Below are 22,978 nucleotides of genomic sequence, written 5' to 3' on the forward strand. Positions count from 1 at the left end.
TGCTTATTAATTTTTACAATATACTTTTATATATACGTAGAGATAACACAATAGACTAAGAAAACAAAATAACTGAACAAAAACTGAAGAGTACAAACATAAATATAAGTTATATATAATAGATAGAGGGTCGCAAATTTAGGGGTATAGATGATGCAAGTGATCGCTCCTTCATGAAGTTTTCCCCGAGTAAAGCTGGGTAGGTCAGGTAGTACAAAATTTTATAGAACATATTGTTTCCTTTCTAATTTCTTCTAAAAACTTGTGGATCCACTATTGAATGTACTGTTTTATTAACATAGTAGCATTTTTCTATTTGAGTTGTCAAATGGAAGGGTTAAATCCCCAAAACCCTTCTCGTGTGCGCGGCCTTGAATTATATCCTTAATCTGAATCAAAACGTTTCATAGCACTATACATATACTTATGTTCTAATTTAAAAATTATCCCGAGTGGATAAAATCATTGAACGCTGGTCGTGTGCTTTCACCTCAGCAACGGATTGACCGTATGAAGTTTTCCGAGTTTTCTTCATGTATTTAACACCTGAATAGGAGTCACTTTCTCACAAAAAGCTCTTCCGGGAGACCTCTTTGCAGATTTCCTATGTGCTGCATTGTCTTATTTCATCAATCCTNATTTTTTAAGAATTTCAGACTTTGATTAGCTTTTTATATTTATTTCTTGATATATTTATATGAAATGCCATCGTTATAAATACGTTTAAAAAGATATACTTTCTCACAAAAAGCTCTTCCGGGAGACCTCTTTGCAGATTTCCTATGTGCTGCATTGTCTTATTTCATCAATCCTACAGTATATCCTATCCCATAAGTGTGCCCATCACTAGCCAAATGAATAAAACTACTGAACATTGATAGTTGATCGAGGGTTTAGGCTTCGCCAACGGGCTGGCCAGGTTTCCTTCATGTTAGTAACATCTAAATAGAAGTCAATTTTCCATGAGACTCCCGGAGGCGTTCCCCTTCGGCATATCGCTCTTATGTTGTATTGCCGTACACGAACAAACCTATCCTCTTCTTATTCTTTATACATCTTTTGACAATTGCTTATACTCCGAATTCCAGTAAAATAATTCATAAATCTATCCTATAAAAATTAACAGTTTCTTCCCGAAATTTTATAAATTTTAGCTATACAAAATTTCGAGAAATATAGTAAGATATTTCTATCATAATACTATGTGAAAGTTATTGTACAGATTGTAAATATGGTTCTTAATAATTTTAAATCATGTTTCGCTCTTAAATTCTCATATAAGTAGATTGCTTAATAAATAATTATTACTGCCAGTAACAATCGACACAAATAATTTAATAACTTACATTTCTGAGCCTGATATGAGAAATTGCAGTTGCCTCGAGGATCTTTAGATAAGCGAGATACCAGATATGTTTTCCCCTCTTAATTTCTGATCGATCCACGCACAAAAGAAAGATCTTTCAAATCTTAACGTTGAGTGACTTTCCTACGTATATGTTTAATCTGCATAACTACATACTGTACGTTATATACTGTTTGCGTGTTATAGGTGTTTATATTTACATTTATACTAAAGCTTTATAATATAAAAATATAATTTCTATAGTTTTTCTCTCTCTTCTCCTTATGTGTCATAAGGACATGTCTACACATTCGCTATTCACCGAATGTCGAGCAAACATTTGGCGAATACCGAAAAGTGTAAATAGTTTACTCGTGACTAAATTATGTCTAATGAAAGGAGACGAATATTTGTCTTCACGCATTCGTGTCCATCCATACATTTTTGTATTTTCTTGGTTTTTGGTCATGTTGTCATCTTAGTCTTTTTAAAACTAGACCTAGTCTTTTAATTTTGAATTTAATTTTTTTTCCAATTTGGTATATAGTTTGAATTTTTATTTTGTTCAATGTAGTTTTATTGGGTTCTTTTTTTTGCAATATGGTTTTATTGTGTTGTTTTTTAAAATTTCTTTTTTTTTTTTACGTTTACATTTTTCTGCTTTGGCTAAATGAAGTACCATCCACAATCTTCTTTTAGGCTTCTTTTTTTATTAACAGATATGAACTACTCGTAACTATGAAAGCAGAAACACAAATAATTGTTTGAGAATTGTTCATTTTCTAGATCTCCACAAGTAACTGATTCTCAGCAAATAATCGTATGTGTACGTTTGTGCTCGTCAAGTGTTAAACACTTCGGCGAATATACTTTGTCAAAAGACAAACATTTACATTCGGCAAATACCGAATATATGGACGCTCTCTAATGACTTTTTAATGCTCATCATTCCAGGCCACCAACAGAACATTAGAATAGTGACGTATGGGAACCAATTATATAACCACTGGTAATTGGTCGTGGACTCACGCCTGGCCAACGGGCTGGCCACGTGGAGCTTTCAGGATTATCTTCACGTTTATAACACCTAAATAGGAGCCAGTTTCCCATAGAAAGTCCTCCTGGGAGGCATTCCCCTCAGCAGACCGCCCACATGTACCCAAATAAACCAAACCAATTATGTTCAGGTCAGAATGCACATAAAAATTTCTAAGGATCCGATCTGAACTTGGACTTATACACGGTCTCCTCAAAGCGGCAAGCCTAGCATTATAAATTCTTATAAGCATAGATTAAATTTATATACTGTACTTATTATGACATAAGAGTTATCTTAATTCTAATCATAAAGTATTTTTTCATTCACTTCTTTAAAAAAAATATATATGTATACATATAATATTCCTATTTTTAGTTACATAATAAAAATATTCATTAAATAAACATTATAATTTCCAAAAAAAGAGAACAAATTTTCTGAAAAATGACAGTTAAACGAGGTAGCGTTGCAATCGTTGTCGTCGGACTCCATCTTGACAGGTTTGTGATGAAAATTGATTTGTTATTCTGTTTTTCGTTATTTTGAAGAAAATAATTAAAAAGCAATTAATTTCTTCGTTTTAAAAGTAAGTATAAATTACGTAAATAAAAAATTTGTTATATATTATTTATATTTACTATTTTATACGCGATTAATATTACAGAGTAATATCAGTTTGCTTACAGTATTTAATATAGAAAAATTTGAACTTTATTTGTATTGTTTTATACATTATATTTCTATGTGTATGGTAAATTTTGTAATTTTTTAAGAATTTCAGACTTTGATTAGCTTTTTATATTTATTTCTTGATATATTTATATGAAATGCCATCGTTATAAATACGTTTAAAAAGATATCGATTTTAGTTAAAATCGTAAATTATATATTTATATGTTAGTTACATATACTTGTATCTCAAAATAACACTAATATATAATGAAATTCTATTATGATCTTGTAAAAACAAAATCAGAAATGAATTTTGTAAACTATAACTATGAAATTAATAAAAATGAAGTTGTATTCCTTTTATCTATTGGAAAATATGATTTTGATTATGAAAATCATAATTATAAGCTCAGATTTCAAATTATGATCATATGTTAGAAAGAAATAATTGCAGAAAATGATACTGTGGGTGGTGTTGTGGTTGTTTACATTAGCCATAATATGTTTTTGTGTGTTAAGTACCAATTGCATCACAATGTGTAGCTTTTTGTGCATTATCTTCCTGTTTTCTTGCAGATGCAAAAGTGCAAACATAGTCACTAAACAGTCGTGACTAAGGAAATAAATTACTATGACAAATGAATTTTTATGTAACAAATACATGAAATGTACTGTGTTAATAGAATTTTATCAATGAAAGTAAGATAAAATATAGAAAATAGCAAATAGTTAAAATAAATATCAAAATGGTTATACCAAAAATGAAAAACTTTTTTCTGTATAAATTGAACTAAACACATTTTATTACATATGCTGAAAAAGTTTTATACTTAAATGACTTCACTGAATAAGGATAAACTAGTCACTGTAGTCATTCTATTTTATTATCAATGCACCCTTAATAATGGGTGAAGTTTAAAGATCACAAGCAATTTCAACCCAGTTAGTGAGCCATCTTCAGGTATGAACAGTTGAAAATGGAATACAGTGTTAGTAAAGAAGATGAGATAGAATAAACAAGGAGGGAGAGGTAAACTACAATTAGTAGTTAAAATTATAATTGCCAAAAAATGGCCCAATCTTATGCAGCAGTTGGTTTGGCTGTAAACTACAATGGTGGATGTGGAAGACTAAACACACTTATCAAGATGTGATTAAACATCAGGAATAAGTACTTCCTTTCCCTTCCTGACAATATCTCCTTAATCTTTTTACATCAACCAGTGCTACCATAGTTTACCTTTCCCTACTGTTTATTCTATCTCATCTTCCTTCTGACACTGGCAGCTATTTAGGTCAAATCATTAATGTTCTTTAAATTTCATCCACTGTTAAAAATGCATTGATAAATTCAGCAGACTACTAAAAACATGTATTTAAATCTATATAAATTCAAGCTATATACATACATTTTATCTATGTTTTATCTAAAAATTAATAACTGTATTACAAAGTTATTAATGTAAGTTATTTAATGGAAAACAAGAATTTATAATTACTTTAGTGATCATCCAAGAGATTTTTGATTGAATGTCAAATTTAAATGATTCTGTAAATTTAAATGTATATTGGACCATTTTATGCAAAGTAGCTATCTTGCAATTACTGTTGATGCTGGATGGCTAAATCTATGTAAAAAAGAGATTGCTGAATGCATGCAAAGAAAAATGGTGTGCATTTCTCACAACATAATGGATAAACAACATGACCTGACAGATTTTAAATGTGAAATGCTTGAGGCAGTGTACAAAATGGCTTCATTTGTGACTTATTTGAGGGCAGCAGTAGTTAAAGAATATAGAGTAGACCATCAGACAAAAATCTGGATCTGGGCCAAGGAATGTGGTTAACAATAGCTACTAGATGCTCAAGCTGAGTGGAGAGCTGACATATTTGTTCAGTCCAGCAATAGTGAAGTGATAGACCATATGTCTATCACTTCATTAGATTACCAATATTTTGTACACTTCACTATACATTATAATATATGAGCTACAGAAGCAGAAGGCCTTTCTAATAGCCATTGCTATCTGAAATGAACAAGAAGTGCCTCTGATTTGTTCAGGAACACAAGAATTGGACAGAATGTGGGTGGGAGAGAGTAATATGGTCTGACAAATTATGTTTTCAACTACACAGTGCATATGGAAGGATGAGGACATGGAAATAGCCATACCAAAGCATGGATAAATCTTGCAATGTCACTACTATGCAAGCTGGTGGAGATGATGATATGATCTTGGACATGTTTTTATGGGTCCTTTGATTCATGTGGAGTATCTGACTGCCCAAACACATTTAAATATCATTGTTGACTAAGTCAACTTAGTTACATGGTTTATCTTAGTGGTGAGAGGTATTTCCTGCAAGACAATGCTCCATATCATAGCATTCAAATTGTTTATCATTGATTTGAGGAGCATTATGGAGACTTCTCCCTGCTTCTCAATCAAATGAGCATTTGTGAGATGAAGTTGAAAGGAGAATCATACAGCTGGATCTGCCACCATCAAATCTTCCAGAGTTGGAGGCTGCAATTTATTGCATTTGGCTAATATTCTCCAAGGCACTTACTGACATCCAATAGAATTCATGCCAAGATAAATTCAAATGGTATTACTGAAAAAAGATGGATCAACAATGTGAACTGGTCATAATAATTTGGCTACTCAGTATATATAGTATGTTACTGGCAAAGTATGAAATTCAGACATTGTATAGAATGCCTAGATGTTTAGGCAATCTATAAAACAACTATTTTTTGAAATTGCCTGGATATTCCTAAGTATTTTATGGAATAAAATTCCAAGCAATTCCAAAAATTATAATATGGAGACCAGTAGCATGCCGTGACATTTGATAATATGGAAGCTGTGTTTCTGTAAGAAGCCAACTTCCAGGGGTATCAGTTAATTGCACGTCAGTGATGGTCTAGGGTCCATTTGTATTCGTTTGTTCGATAAGCCAGTAAAAACCGGACTTAATATCACAATTGCATTCTAAATCGCTAGCCACGATATAAGGGCTAAAATTAAAAATGAAATAAGAAAAACTTACTTAGTGAAATAAAATGTGTGGTGGATGTACATACCTGGTACAAAATATTCTACAATTGTACGAATATACTTTTAAAGAAAATTATAATTAAATATAGCTTTGTAAAGAAACGTACATAAAAATAACATAAAATATTCTTTACTTTTTAAATCTTAAAACAATCCACTTAGTCAAATAGCTCCCTACCAGTGGCTAATGATTGGGATCCGAGACGGTTCTGCAGTGTATGCACGTGGGCTGTCAAATCCCCAGGGTGCCGATACCGGTCAATGTCAATGCCTGTTTAGTCGCATCACTAGTATACTGTACAGTACCTCAAAGAACGCGACAGGGTTGTTGTAAATTTTAAACATTTCTCACCATAGCTGTAAAAATCTAACTATGTTAAACTTAATAAATTGTCCGTCGTTTGTTTTCTAACTAATTCGTTTTAGGACCAGATGGTGTCCACAGAAGTTTCCAAAATTTACTTTTCAGTCACTTCATTGAACTGGAATAATTTCTTTCTTTATTGCATCTAACATTACCAAGAAATCAGTCCCCACTGTACTCGGCTAAAGATTGGTATGGTTAAGCTTTTGTTTAAATATTCCAGCTCTTTCAGCAAGGTTTTATTTGTTTCCAATTCCCTAATCTCTTAATTATTTAACTACTTCTTAAGTAGAAATAAGTCGAAACTGGTTACTTTGTACTTGAATATTTGTAAAATCTCGGGAAAAAAGTGGAAAGACAAATTTTTATGACAATGGATACATAAATTGTAAATTTAAGGAAAATAAATTCTAGAGCTTTTTCTGTACCTGGTGCATCTCTCTCATTCATTAAATTTAGTTATAAATGATGCTGTCGAAGTAACGGTTAATTTTTTAACATTATACAAGAATTGTACATGTTTTTTTCTACATCCCCTTAAAGATGGGACATACGAAATCGTAATATCACTGGTTTAACATTGAAATCCGTGAGTAATATAAAATCAGAGAGCGGAATAAATATATCAAACATTTTAATGGATTTTTTAAACTCCCGTCAACTATACAGAACTATCGTAAAAAACATACCAGTAAATTCTTATCTGTTGGGTTAAGTTATAAATCTACTCATTATTCACGTAATCGGTCAAATATCTAGCAGGTGGGCGGCTAATAGCAAGAACTGGTCCAGGATAGAATTGGAAACGTTATATGTGTAGCATCGACCCGAGGTCATAGGCTTCCACCAGCTAAACTGGGTGAGGTTGGTGCTCTGTAAAGCGCATGCGCAAATCTGGCTTTTTGGAATCTGACAATACAGAGATTCCACTCCGCCACTAATATTCGAATATACAATAGCAATCTTATTTTTTTTTTTCACATGTAGTATAGAAATTTGTAATAAGATACATAATGTGGTTATAATAAAATATTGTGTGATTATTTTCATATAATTAAAATTAATATGTATTTATTTTTTATAAAATACAAGGGAAGCGGCTCTTCCACTGCTTCTAATGACGGCACGCCACTGATGGAGACATACTATACTAATACCTTGTGATTCTTTAGACAAAATTTATAGAAGAAAGGACAAGTACACTAATGATAATAATATAGTATATTATTAATATATTATAGTAATATTATAGTATATACTATATTATAATAACCATAACTATATACTGGATAGTGAATAAGTTAAAAATCACACTTTCATCAATTCAGCAAACAATTTTTAATACTGTAAAAACGATTGAAAATGTTTTTACGGTATTAAAAATCATTTGCTGGATTGAAAAAGGTGTATTATAATAATACAGTAATCATAATGTTTTATTTTTAATATCAGTAAAAGTAGAACATGAAATAACACTAATCAAATCACTAATCTTATTCATTTTTCTGTCTGGTTTATTTATTACAGTACAGTACTATAATGACATTTTGAATTATAAAAAAATTTATCTTGTAGGCAAAAGGATTTCAGATTCTGTTATTTATTTTTGCATATGTACAGTACTTCAGTTGCTGCTGATCTGAGAGAGACTTCTTTATCTTTGGGTACATCATTTAGTATTAAAAGTCTTTTTACACACTGTGAACTGTGATGCTGAGTATAGCTGTTTCAGAACACCTTGTTTGGTTCCCAATTAATAAAATCCATCATTTGTCATGTTACAACAGCCAAAACATTGAGTGTCCACTCTACCTTTATCTACTTGTGGGACTGGAACATGAACTGTAGAACCTTGTTTAATAAGTGGGAACTTGTTTTCAGAAGATAGCTTTTTTTTTTTTTTTTTTTGTTTGTTCAAAATTTCAGATTTATTTTAGTTTTGTCATCAACTAAGAATTTTATTTTTGTAATAAAGAGGACAGATATAGTAAGTGGTGAACCAAATCCCTTTTCACACACATCAGAAGATTTTCAAGATGACATGAATGTTTTATTTACAATTTGGACACTGATGAGTATCACTAGTTGATTTTAAACAGATGCAACAAATCTGCTTGGTCTTTGGATTCTTGGGTCAAAGCTGAAGCTTTAGGGATTGAAGCACTGGATGAAATTTATAACTTCACACAAATGAAGATTATTTTTATCCTGGATCCACATTGTGATCATATTTTCAACATCTTGCTTTGTTTTTTCAGTGCTTTCTTGGCTTTGACTATGTCAGGGTTTTCTATGCACACTTTTTAGCTGAAACCAGTAGTCCTTCAAACTATAGATTGCTTACCATTTTTCTTCTTTTATCTGAGTACAGTATTGATGAAGCACCAAGAAGAATAAATACTGTATATTAAGCATCTGATATACTACTACTTTAGCTGTCTTGGTTTAAGAGCTTGCAATATCATAAACTTTGTTACATAGTCTTGAAAAACAAAATATACTTAAATTTACGATCAGGATGTTTTTCAAAAATCTATCAGGTTAATTTGATGTTGAGAATTAAATTCTGATGAAATCAATGGTTTTGCTATGGCACTTTCTATGCAGGCATTTTGTTTCTGTGGACAGGTTTTAATAAAAGGTGTAAGTAAAATTCTATATCATGCTAAGTAATAATAGCATATTTAATTAATGGCTCTGTCATCATTTTATCTCATTCACTATGATCAATTGAAGAATGATCTCAGAAGCAGTAAGATTCAAGCTCTGAATGAGGGATTTCACACCTCGAAGAATTGTAGCCCCTATACAAGCAAAAATGTTAAAAGGAGGAACAATACCTGCACATGCAATGCTTTGCAAGATATTTGCCTCCATAGGTTAACAATTTTTAACATGTATCAGTATACTGCCTATTCTCCATGTCCCACATTGTCAAGGCTCTGCATGTAGCCATGTGCTTTGGTGTGAGTAATAGCGAGCACCTCAGCATATGGGTGGGGGCGAGCCCTCACACTCCCCTAAAACTGTATAACATCAAGCATTCCATGAACAGTCAAGTGGGCTAGTTGAAGCCAACATAATTGCTTATGCTAAATAGTTAAACATGATAGTCTTAGTGGAGCAATATGACTTTCAATCTTATGCGACCTGATTTTAGGAGTTTGTATCTCATGAAGGGTCACTTGTAGTGGTATGGTTGGTTCCTTTGACTTTTTTGCTCCTATGGGTATGTTCTAAAGCTCTGATAAGGTACCAACTGTCTCATTCAGAGCTTGAATTGAGCCATTGATTTTGAAAGTGGAGCAAGTCCATTTTATGCTTTGCTAGATATTTAATGGTTTTCATTTGAATAAGTTTAAAAATATTCATAAGCATTAATAGACTATTTTATATTTTTTTGGTGTTATTTCATGTAAATTTAATATGCAATAATGGTTATCTGTGTTGGGTGAAAAAAAATCATGATTTTGGCATGCGCCAATGGACTTGCCTTACTTTCAAAAGCAATGATTTGTTGAAAACGTTGATTTCCTTTGAATGAAATGTAATTATAATAACAAAAAATTCGTTATTATGGTATGTGCCGATGGACTTGCCTCACTCTCAAAAACAATAATTTGTTGAAAATGTTGATTTTCTTTGAATGGAATGTAATTATAATAACAAAAAAAAATGGATAAAATAAGAAAAAAGATTCAGTAATAAGTTTCATGCATATAATTATATTTCTTAGTTTAGATGGTACAGATTTTTAAAATATTCATGATGAATGGGTAATACATAGGGAAATAAATCCATTGTATCTTTATATTTTTCTTTAGAGTGGACTTGCCTCACTTTCAAAATCAACACACAATAAATTTCGTTGATGGTATAAATCACAAGTAACAAATTTATACTGATATTAAAAAATATTTATTGTGAATTGATTAAAAACAAATTTTATGTGAAATTGTAATAATAATCAGCTTTAACTATTTTTTCCACAAAATGGACTTACCCCACTTTTAAAATCAATGGCTCAGTTGTACCCTCAAAAGCTGTATCCAATAACTCATCATTAATATGTTTCAGAGAAACATATTAATAGAATTTGATTGAACTATTGTTTTTTTTTTTATTGGCTTAATCAGTTTGTTTTTCTTGCACTACAGTATAATAACTATAACTATTATTATACTGTACTGTAACCAATAATGATGAGTTTTCTTTTTACTTTTCCAGCTGTTATATATAACAAGGAAAGTATAGTGATCAGTCAAAAAATGACCCTCGAATTTTTGCATTTTTTGAGGTGGGGCCTTGAAACATCAAGAAATGCAAAAAAAATTCGGGTTTTTTTTTCTGTACGTATGGATGTTTGTCTGTAGGGGGGGCATGATTTTGCACACTCTCTTTGAAGCTTAATAACTCCAGTGCTTTGTCAAAAATTTCTGAAATTTTGCAGGAAGGTTTGTTTATTAGCAGATTAATGCTATTAAATTTTAGTGATTAAAGGTCAAGGGAGTCATATTTATCTTGAGTAGGGTCAGACTTAATGATGATTTACTCATTATTAGCATTTACAATTTTTTGTAAAAACTATCCTTACCCTCAAAATTAAGCTTTTTCCCATTTTATAGTAGTTAAAAATAAGTATTTTAATAAAATATCATAACAGATGGCACCTCCAAATGTTGCTGGGTAAGTTAAACAAATTGTTGCTGGATTTTTTACCATAGTTTAAATATTATTCACTTCTTTACTATTTCTTCATACAGTAGAGCATCAGTTATCTGACTCAATTGGGGTTGTCAGATAACTGAAAAGTATGAAAAAATACATTATTAGTATGGTATATTAGTATATCTCATGTAATTAGTATATCACTATCAATGTACTTTGCATTGAATTTTCATTGATGTTAAGTCTAACAAAATTTTTTTAAAATAATAATCGTCACTATTGTATCGTAAAAAATTATTTTTTTATTTTGCACAAAATAAATACAGTACTGTACTGTATATTGAAAAATATAAAACAAAAAAAAAATACAGTATTACGTATTTTACATAAAGTAGTCCTATACATTAGAAAAAGAAGTCCAAAATTTTCTTCTGCTTCACAGCTGACATTTGTTTTTTTGCCGCTAAATTTCACACACGTTTTAAAAACAGCAATTGGATAGCATCACATTCTTCTTGCTGTTCTAACCACTTCACAGCTATCTGAAGGCCGTGAAAAGCTTTCTCACTGGATGGTCCTTTTTCAGCACGGTTGTCATTGCTAGGTTCTTCCTCATTGTCACAAGGGTCTTGGTTGTTGATGGCACTGGCAATGATTTCATCGTCCGACAATATTTGATAGCCAGGGTCACTGTCATCACATTCGAGCCAGTCTTGAATGTTTTTGTTGTCGCATTCTTCAAATCCATAACATTCTTTAATCAGCCCACATAGATGTGATACAAATTGGCTGTTTGATGGTTCAGGTGCAGTGATAGATTCATCTGATGGTAGGAGCTTATTCCAAGCTGTTACTAGTGTAGTGTCCTTGACAGTAGCCCAATCTGCTGCCATGTACATAGCATTCTTCAAATTAATTTCAGTGTACATTTGTTGAATTGTTTTTTCACATTCTTCCCCGAGCATTACCATGCGCAGTAATGCTTTTCTGTAATATTGTTTGAAGCTTTCAATGACCCCTTGGTCCATCGGTTGGAGGACTGAAGTAACGTTGGGAGGCAAGAAAGTAACTTTAAACTTTCCGTTTTCTTTTTCCAGTAAAATGTTTGAGGGATGACTTGGGGCGTTATCAATCAACAACAAAACATTTCCAGTATTCCCAGTTTTAATCTGATGCTTTTTGACTTCAGGGATAAATACAGTGTCATACCATTCTATAAAAATGCTTGTATCCATCCATGAATTCTTTTGATTTTTGTAGATGACTGGCAATTTTTTAATTCCCTTAAAGCACTGTGGATTTTTAGATTTTCTTACAATTAGCAAAGGTAGCCTGTGTGTTGTAGTAACATTTCCGCATACCATAACAGTAATGCGTGATTTGCTTACCATAAAACCAGGAGCTGACATTTCATTCTTAGAAACTAGGGTTTTTGTTGACATTTTCTTCCAGTACAAACCAGTTTCATCTGCATTGTAGACATTGGTTTTTTGTAACCATCCTTATCAATCATATTTTCAAAAGACTTTTTCAAACGTTCAGCTGATTCAGTATCAGCCGACAATTTTTCACCCTGGATGTCCAGTTCCCTAACTCCATGCTTAGATTTGAAATGCATAAGCCAGAATGAAAATGAATTGCTTGCTTGAAAATCAGCGTTATCCCCTAGTTTCTTGTTCATTTGAAGGTCTTTTTCACAAATCAAAGGGCCACTTATTGGTTGTCCATGGCTATGTACCTGCATGAACCAAGTGTAAACTGCAGTGTCCAAATCCTTGTTTTCTGCCATTTTCTGTGCTAGCTTCCATTCTCACTGTCAAGTACACTTGCAAATTTTTTAATGGCATCACTGTTCTTTTTAACATCTGTTATTGAGGTTTTTCCATCTCCATATTCCTGAGCTAAGTTTAATCTACTAGCACAACTATTCAACTGATATATTATTTTAAGTTTATCGGAAACACCGAGAAAAACGCAATTAAGTTTAGTCGCCATTGCGAATGGTGCAACAACTACAGCACGATCTGTTACAAGTGTGAAATTCACAGATCCAAAATTTATCTCTCTGATGAAAACGGATTCCGATTCAGCATGACACAGTCCTCAGAAAAATCCACACAAAACAAACAACCACTCATAATTAGAAAATTAAGCCTTGTTTAAATACTGGTCTCCCTTTCATGGTCGAACCAGTGTTGCCAGCTAAAACACACAAAAATTTAACAAAAATAATATTAAAGTAGCCAAAACATAGCCAAATATTGTAGTACCCACATCACTAGTGGACATTTGAATTTGCCGACTAGAACGCAGTCAGTTAACCAATGTGACGGTTGATTGGGGGTCGGATAATTAATGCTCTACTGTATTTGTTATCTGTGAGACAAATCCTTTTTTTTTTTTTAGAAATGAACATTGTTTTTTAAAGTATAAGTAACATTTTCTTCCATAAATTAATTAATTAAATATAAGTAACATCACTTTATTTCTAACTCACTGTAAAACATTTGCTTCATAATGTTTTTGCAAGTATTTCACAGTTTTCATCTTACAGCTCATAAAATCTGACTTGAATTTATGAGATGCCACTGGAAAATCCATGTCAATATTCTGACAATAATTTTAACAATAAAATTTTTATTTTAAACATTTGAAACAAATGCTGACCTATCCAATGATTAGCTGTTTTTTAAAACTTAATTTCAAATTTTTTATTTTTAACTGAAAATGAATAACCTTAAATAACATTTATAAAAATGGCATTTATAAATTGATTATAACATAGATCATGTATACTGTTTGTTTTGTACTTTGCCAGCAGAGCATTCAGCATTCTATAAATGTCTAAGCAAAGTACACCTATCCCTCGATTTACATGATACATAGGTTCCTGAGAAAAATGAGTAAATCGAAATTGTAACTTTTTAAATGTAAAACCATGTAAATCAAAAAGTATGCAAAAAATACATAATTTTGTTGTTTATTAATTATGAATTTTTTCAATTTTTTTAAGGTACATAAATCAGACAANTTAAATCACTAATTTAGTATAGTTGAAATGACAAATAATGATCTCTCTTTTTCTCTATTTGCACTGACCACAAAGACCCAAGTAAACAAGAATTTTTACTTTTAAAAAGATATTTTTTCATTGATTCTATTTTTTCAATACAAAAAACATTTCAGTCAAATTACTTGTTTGGCTCTCCTCAGTTTAAATATAAAAGATGATATTTAAAATAATTTATATCAATATAACATCTTTCCTCCAAGCACTTCAATATTGCCACTCTGGTCTCTTTGCATTTAAAACATATAATTGCTAATAATTTACAATATTAGTTATTATTGTAAAACTATGAGAGATGGCTTCTATAAATTAATTGAACATCAAATTAGTGCAGTTCAAATAACAAATAATGATCTCTCTCAATTGCATTAATTTAGTGATTCAAATAATTTAAAGCAGGGGTGTCCTGTTGATGCGGCCCAAGGCAAGTTCCAATGTGGCCCAATAAATGTGTAAACAAAACCACCAAATTGTTTTATTTTTTTTTTATTTATTTATTTCAACAGCATAAACTCAAAAAAGAAATTTCACAAAGCTGTAAACTTTTATACATATTTTATTTTTGAGTGAAAAGGAAATATTTTCAAATACTTGGAGATGTGTGAATGATGAAGGAATACTAAATAAAGCTGAAGTTGTGACTCAAAGGATTATAGACCCAAATTTGAGAAAAGGAGAAAAAGGCCAAAAGATAAATAATAGTGAGAAAGGTTAGACTTTCTGTTATGCAAGTATTGACCCTTAATTTTCCAACCTTCCTCACTACTTTGTATCTTTTGGCCTTTCTCTCCTTTTTTTCAAATTTGGGTCTATAATCCTTTGAGTTCCAACTCCAGCATTATTTAGTATTCTTTCCAGCATTGCAAGATTTGGCTACTTTGTGCAAATTTGGTTACCCTTTTTTTTAGTTTGGCATGAAAATTATCATTTTGCGCATTGGCTACTTTCTGGGCTAGATATTATTTATAAATATATTAGACGAATAAAAATACACTTCAAAATGGTGTTTTGTCATTTTTTTATTAATTAGAGACCCAAATAAAACAAATATTTGTGTTTTTCAAATAAATTTTTGTTTGTCTCCCTTATAATAAATGAATTTATTTATTTCTAAGTAAAAATTGAAAGGGTCTGTAGAAGTAATTTTTTAAAATATCCTTTTTCGTAATAAAGTTTTAATACTTATTACTATAATCTAGACATGTTAATCCTTAAATATACTTGTATATTTAAGGATTGGGNAATTTGGGTCTATAATCCTTTGAGTTCCAACTCCAGCATTATTTAGTATTCTTTCCAGCATTGCAAGATTTGGCTACTTTGTGCAAATTTGGTTACCCTTTTTTTTAGTTTGGCATGAAAATTATCATTTTGCGCATTGGCTACTTTCTGGGCTAGATATTATTTATAAATATATTAGACGAATAAAAATGCACTTTAAAATGGTGTTTTGTCATTTTTTTATTAATTAGAGACCCAAATAATTAGAGACCCAAATAAAACAAATATTTGTGTTTTTCAAATAAATTTTTGTTTGTCTCCCTTATAATAAATGAATTTATTTATTTCTAAGTAAAAATTGAAAGGGTCTGTAGAAGTAATTTTTTAAAATATCCTTTTTCGTAATAAAGTTTTAATACTTATTACTATAATCTAGACATCTTAATCCTTGACCCATCCTTGACCCATTCCTTAAATATACAAGTATATTTATACTTGTATATTTAAGGAATGGGTCACAAATATATTATATATACTTGTGGCCCAAAACTCCATGACTTCTTCCAATGTGGCCCAGAGGAACAAACAGGTTGGAAACCCCTGATTTAAAGCCACCCCTCATAGTTTTACAATAATACCTACTATTGTAAATTATCAACAATAACATTCTTTATTGTTGCTTACTTGGGAAACCAAGATTACATAAGAAAAAATAGAAATATTTTTGTTCTGGATTAGATATTTCTCTTTTTTTTCTTACATAATCTTGGTTTCATGAGTAAGCAACAATAAAGAATATTTTTTTGTTAATATGAAACCATATGTTCATATGTTTGGAACTTAGTTTATATTAAAAAGAAATCAATTATTTATTTTATATACTTACCATTGGTCTAAGATCAGGATGATATAAAATATGACCATTATTAGTAATTACAAAAGAGTATCCATTCACTCCTAACTAAAGAAAAAATAATAATTAGTAACAGAGCATTTTACTTAATACTACTTGTTAATATATATTTGAAAAATTACTTATGGAACTTAATTCTAAAATAAAACATAGATATACATAAGATGTAAAGTCTTATTTTTTAAACATTAACCATTCAGCAATGACCAACAGATATATCCATTAAGGGTGATCGTGTGGCACTGGTGAACGATGGATATATCCACAAAATTCTTTTGCAGATATCACCAAAAACGAGCCAAAAACTACCGCAAAAAAAAAATTCACATAAAAGGAATTATGTAACAATAAAAAAAGAATACTGTTTACAAAATTTTTTTCCAAAATGGTAATGAGAAAAAATGCGTGGGAAAATGCTTAAAAATTTCCCACGTTTATTCTCCACTACATAGGGATAGCACCATACCTGACTAACTAACTGCTGAAAGGTTAATATTTTTAAAAGATTTCTCCTGTCCATCTTCAGATGAATAGTACTTTTTAAAAGTCATTCAAATAATTTGATCTTCCATAAATATATGGAAGATCAAAATATTAAAGTCATATTACTAAGTGCTTGTATTTCAAATATTTCACCAGACAGATAACATTGAGAAACTCAAGACTATGTTTATCAATGTAGTTAGCCTGGGCGAGCAGTTTGAGCAGTAATATGTCACAAATGAAAGTATATAAATGGTTTATCCTTGAGTAAAGAAAAAAATATGATGAAAACTACAGATAAAAAATAAAAGTGTAATAAAGAAATTAAATTAAACCAAAGTAAATAAATAAAGTAAGCTAAACTAAAAAATAAGAAATAAAATATTAATAAAATGATTTTATTTTATTATTATTTTATTTCTTATTTTTATTTTATCTTTTTATCAGTTCTCATTTAAATAAGAAAAGTCTTGGATAAATTGGAGTGGCTCATTAAAAGCAGCTGCATTTGAGATTTTGTCCAGTCTCAATTGAGGGAACTGTCTCTCAAACATAACATCAGTAAGTTGCTTGACATGGCTAAAAAACATATATTTGAAATAGTTACATAAAAGTTGAAAACATTAGAATAATTGAGCATAACTGCTGACATGATGACAAAAGGAAATAACATTTCCTTTAAATCGGTAAAGGCCCAAGCATGCAATTACAGCAGAAGCGATCAAAGAGCTAGGTATTGTGGTGCCATCTAGTGGAGATGAGGAACGTAAATCTGGTTCCTTTTTCTTAGAACTGAGATAACTTTTCCATAGTTCAACCAAAATTCACAAAATTCTGGAAAAGTATCAAGCAACTGTGTGGTTTTATACACCAAACAACAGCACCCAAAAATGTCAAAATACTTTGTTGTTATTAAATGTCAAAGAGATGAAAGTCAACACTTTTGTTTTTTGAATATATCTTTTCTTAGAGTTAATTATATTTACCAAAAAGTACTTTATGTTTATGAATTTTATTATTGCCTTATAATTCTATGCTTTCTTGGATTGAAATTTTTGCCTGGGGGGAACCCAGAGTACTGGGGTAACATTTGCACTTTCTTGCCCGATTTTTTAAAAAAACAAAGTGGCTATTTATACATACAGTATGTATATGCAATTGGCTATTTATACATATATGTATACTCAATTAGCTATTTAACCCTTTTAAAGCCATGACGTAAAGATGACAGTTTTAATGTTATTTATAATTTAGGATATCCTAAATTTCGATTATCAATATCCTAATTATGATATCAATTATTGAAAAATGAGAATTAAATCATCAAAATGATAATTAAAAATAATGGCATTGAGAAAAATCTTGATAGCACAATATCAAAATTTTATAATACATTGGTGGAAACGTGTTCTTGTTCATTTTGGAATTCTTTTAGTGCACCATGTCGTCATATTCTTATGATAAGAAAATATAATAATTTGGACATATTTTTAAAAACTTGCTTTCATGCAAGATATATTATTTCAATTGAAAATACAATAAGTATGGATGCAGATGATGTAAATGTAGATTTAATAATTTAATAACTATAATTAAATTAATATTTACTAAATAATTTAGAATATTCTAGAAGAAAAGAATCAGCCCAGAGTAAGACTTATTATATATAGTTCAAAACTGAAGATGATTAGTTAAATTAGTAAAAATCATTTGTTTTTTGAAATTAAATGTTGGATTGAAAATATTTTTTTTTGGTTTTTAAGTTAAACAAATACAGCAATTCAAACAAAAAACTGCTTACATCTGACAAAAAATCACACACAAACAAGTAAAAAATAAAAAAATCCAGTTATGAAATACTAGAACAGTATCTAGTACCTGTTTTTTTGTGTGTTTGTGTGTTATTTTCTGTAAATAACTATAATTTAGACTTTTAAAAAGATTGGTTTTTGTTAAGTACTTTCATTATTTCAGGTAAGAAAGCATATATTTGGAACAGGAAAAAACATTTATCCTTACACTCTCAAAAATTTGGTACCCATTTTACATATACTTATTCTTTCTGCTTGTTAAAGAAACCAAACTTTATTTAAAAATTTTTAATTGAAAACATTTTCAGCTTATTATATTTAAAAGCATTTATTAAAATTATTAAAAATTACATAGTAAATACTTCCAACTTACCTTAAATGGTGAAGCTAATTTTATTATTTCTCTAACTGGAACATCTGTACCAATTACACCTAAAAGATCTGCTACACGGACCTATTAAAATAAAATATTTCTTTAAGTATTTAATATTATTAAATATTTAAGGTTATGCTTTATTATAAGCAATATAATATGAAAAATAAAATTATATATATATCCATCAAAGTTTTTGTATAATAGATATTTTAATTTTAAAGCCTTCTACTGGTTATATGAATTAAATTAACTAGTTTGAGATTTATATATAGGGTAAACATTGGTAAATTCATGATAAATTAATTATTCTTTAATTATCAGACAAATATATTTCATAAATGAAAATGTTAACTATACTATTAAAGAGACCATACTNGGACACTTCCTATACACACAACGAACTGAAACACATCAAGTTTATAGCATCTGCTCACGGGTACCACCAGTCCTTAATAAACAGGCTCGCTGCCAACCAGCTATCTAAGATAACTACCACCGACTCGAGGCTTAATGATGCATAGTGCAAGCGGATGGTTATAGCTTACGAACCGTCCCTCCAACAAATTTATAATAGAATTGCTAAGGATTTAAACTTGCACTTAACTTATAGGAGAAAACAGAACATTTTTCAAATCTTATCTAATGCAAAAGACAAGTCTGAGGACAAGAGAGCACCAGGAGTGTACCGCATTCCATTGCAAGACAATCATTTCAATAGCCATATAACATACATCGTGTCCACATACAGATCTCTAGAGGCTAGAATAACGAGACCACAAGTATGATGTGTCCAAGGGGAAGTATAATACTGCACTAGCCCAGTATGCTACCGAACCCGGAGTTTCTCCTTGCTGGGATGAAGCTACGCTTTTACACAGGGTGTTTGACTAACACAACTTACATTCGTTGGAGGCTATTGAAATTTATATAGCGGGCATGAAGGGAGGTTGCATTAACTCCGACTATATTCTAGTTCCACAATGTGGAAGTATTATTTACAAAGCCACAAAGCATAACTATGATTTTTTAGTGTGAAGTTAGCGTTAGACAATATAAAGGAAACAATTTTTCCCTGTCACACATCGTTTATACATTAAACATCGGGCTAAGTTTTAACAATGAATATATTATTACCACCATATATATTATTTTATATATTAACACCATATATATTATTATTGTATTTATTTATAACTTTATTTATAAATATTTTAATTATATGTTGTAATACATAACGATCTTTGTATTCAACATCGTTTAAATGTTAAAAATTAGTACACAGCTATGTTCGAAAACTGTTAATTTAATTAATTAATTAAAAAGATAAAATTGTTTTTCTATTCTATGCAATTTTTCCTGACGAGGGCCTCTGAAAGACGGCCAAAAACATTTGAACATTAAAATTTTTTTTGTTATTCATTTGCTGGAATTATCGCTTAGGTGTGAAGTGGTTGTTTTAATACTCATAAGTCATCTGTGATTTTTTTAACTTCAGTTTTTTTAAATACTTGAGAAGTGCACTTTATTCCTTTGTCTAATAAAAATTCATATCAAGATTTATCCATACAAGAAATATTATTGAAATCCTTGAAAATCATGTTGTAAGATCTTTGGAAACTAACTAAACTTCAAATTTCCCTACTACATCTGGATATATCCAAACACGAAATGTAAAAAATATAAATGTGAAAAAATGAAATATAAAAATTCTTTGTATTGTCATAAAAGCTTTGTGATGTGATAAAAGTGATATAAAATTCTCCAATAAAGCAGAATAAGAATCAAGGACTGCAAACAATTAAAAATATAAAATTCACTCAAATAGATACATATGACAATTTTTTGAGTATATATGTATGTTTGCGTGTCTATGTCTGTGACCATGTTTGTGTATGTAGTAGGCAAAATTTTAACATTACAAAGCTCTTAAAATGTACACTTAAAACTGTTGGAGTAATAATAACTATTGCATACTTATTTTCATATTTCTCCACATACACAGGCTCACCATTGGATAAAACAACTAAATACTGATAGTTGATTGTAAGTTTGCATCTCACCAATATGGAGTTTTTTGGTTTTCTTCAAGTGTCTAAATAGAATAGAGGTCAGTTTCCTATAGAAAATCCTGCTGAAAGGGATTTCCACCTTGGCAAATCACCCACATGATTACATGGATTGTAGGATTGTAAAGATTGTAATGGATTAAATGGATTAAAAAAACCATTTATTTATTATTAACAAATTCTATATAACCCAAGTACAAATTTATTAAATTTGTTCCTTAATAAATTTCCCAAAGTTTATAAAATATTAACAAACTGAAAAAAAGATCATTAATTATTTTGTCAAAGCAATCAAAATTATTAAAGTGAAAAATGGTAATTTTAATTTAAATAGTATTATTTATAATTTACACAATTAGCATTTACACACTTAATTTGAGAACTGTGTTAATTAATAAACTGATAAAAAGAAATAACAACAAAGTACTTTTTGTACTTTGTTATTATTTGAAGATTCAGAGAGTTAAAATATTTCAAAAAATTATATTAGTGTTAGATTATTAACAGTATTACTGATTTTTCTCTCAAATTCATAATACAGCATAATTTAATACAGAAGTTTTAAAATCTAGAAGCTGAAATTTAAAAATAACAATTGCTATTGCCATATATTGCTATATGTTATATATCACTTGATTCGATCTCCCAGAGTTTTGCAATGCTCTCCTCCCTGCTAAATTTTATAATTCTTCACAAAAATAATTAATATTAATTTTAAAATTAATCTGCACTATAAATAAAAAAAGTAAATGTCTGTAATAATTGTCTGATCATTAAACAAAATTTAAAAAAGCAATATAATCATGATTTATAAAGTCTGATTTTGAATGATTTTAAAATTCAATCTTACAATGCCACAAGATAATAAGTCTTATGTGTACTAAGACAGACTTATTAAATCTAAAATTGTAAAAACTGTAAAAATTAAAATTAGCTCATTTGTTATGGTTGTGCAAGGTTTAAATAACTGTTTAAGAACTTGGATTTTAGGCATAGTAACAAAACAAAATTAATCAGCAACACTTCTGTATTCTTTACATTTCTATTGGATACACCCTATACATTAAGTCAACATTTCACTGTTAATAGTTTTGATATTCTTATCAATAGTGTGTCTTTATTTAAATTGTAAGAGAAAAATTTTAATTAATACAATTTTTGAAAAATTGGAAGACTACATGCTTTTACTCGGAAGTATGAAACATTCCAAAGACATGTATCAACACAGTGTTTCTCAAACTTCACCTTCCAGTAGAAACATCCTTAATAAAAAAAAATTTTTTTGTCAGACTCCCTACAATAAATTTAATTAAAATATATATAAAGCATATATATCATAAACACACACAAGCATCCATACATACAGAAAAAAACCCCTGAATTTTTTTGAATTTCTCAATGTTTCAAAGTCCCAAGTCCAAAAATGTAAAAATCTGGGGGGGTCATTTTTTGACCAATCGCCATACTTTCTGCTATATATAACAGCCGGGAAAGTAAAAAGTGGATTCATTTATACAGTAATACCTCGACTTATGCTACCCCGACTTACGCAAACCCGGAATTACGCAATTTTCAAATCTCTTGGATTCGTCTTTTGTTTGAGCGCCACGCAGCTCTTGATTACTCACTCCCCCCACACTATTGTTCAACTTACATGTTCGGATGTGTCGTGCGGAATTGATGCATAGTTACAATTTATTTTGTGTTATTTATTTCTGTGTTTGTTATATCTATGGAGACTCGAGAGACTCTATATGGTGATTTCTTGTAACCGTGAATGAATCAAAAGACATGATAAGATTAACGAGAACATTTATTAGCTTACATACATCCGAATTTGGATTTTACACAAATTGCGAAATTATACCCCGACTTACGCGGTTAT

General features: G+C 30.0%; 1 pseudogene; it reads right to left on the reverse strand.

The window, feature by feature from the left end:
• Window positions 1–11,623: 11,623 nt before the first annotated feature.
• Window positions 11,624–13,148, reverse strand: LOC111635666 (annotated as a pseudogene).
• Between the last annotated feature and the right edge of the window lie 9,830 nt (window positions 13,149–22,978).

Source organism: Centruroides sculpturatus, unplaced genomic scaffold (genome assembly GCF_000671375.1).
Source record: "Centruroides sculpturatus isolate CEXI.00-Female unplaced genomic scaffold, Cexi_2.0 scaffold37, whole genome shotgun sequence".
In the NCBI taxonomy this organism is placed as follows: Eukaryota; Metazoa; Arthropoda; class Arachnida; order Scorpiones; family Buthidae; genus Centruroides; species Centruroides sculpturatus.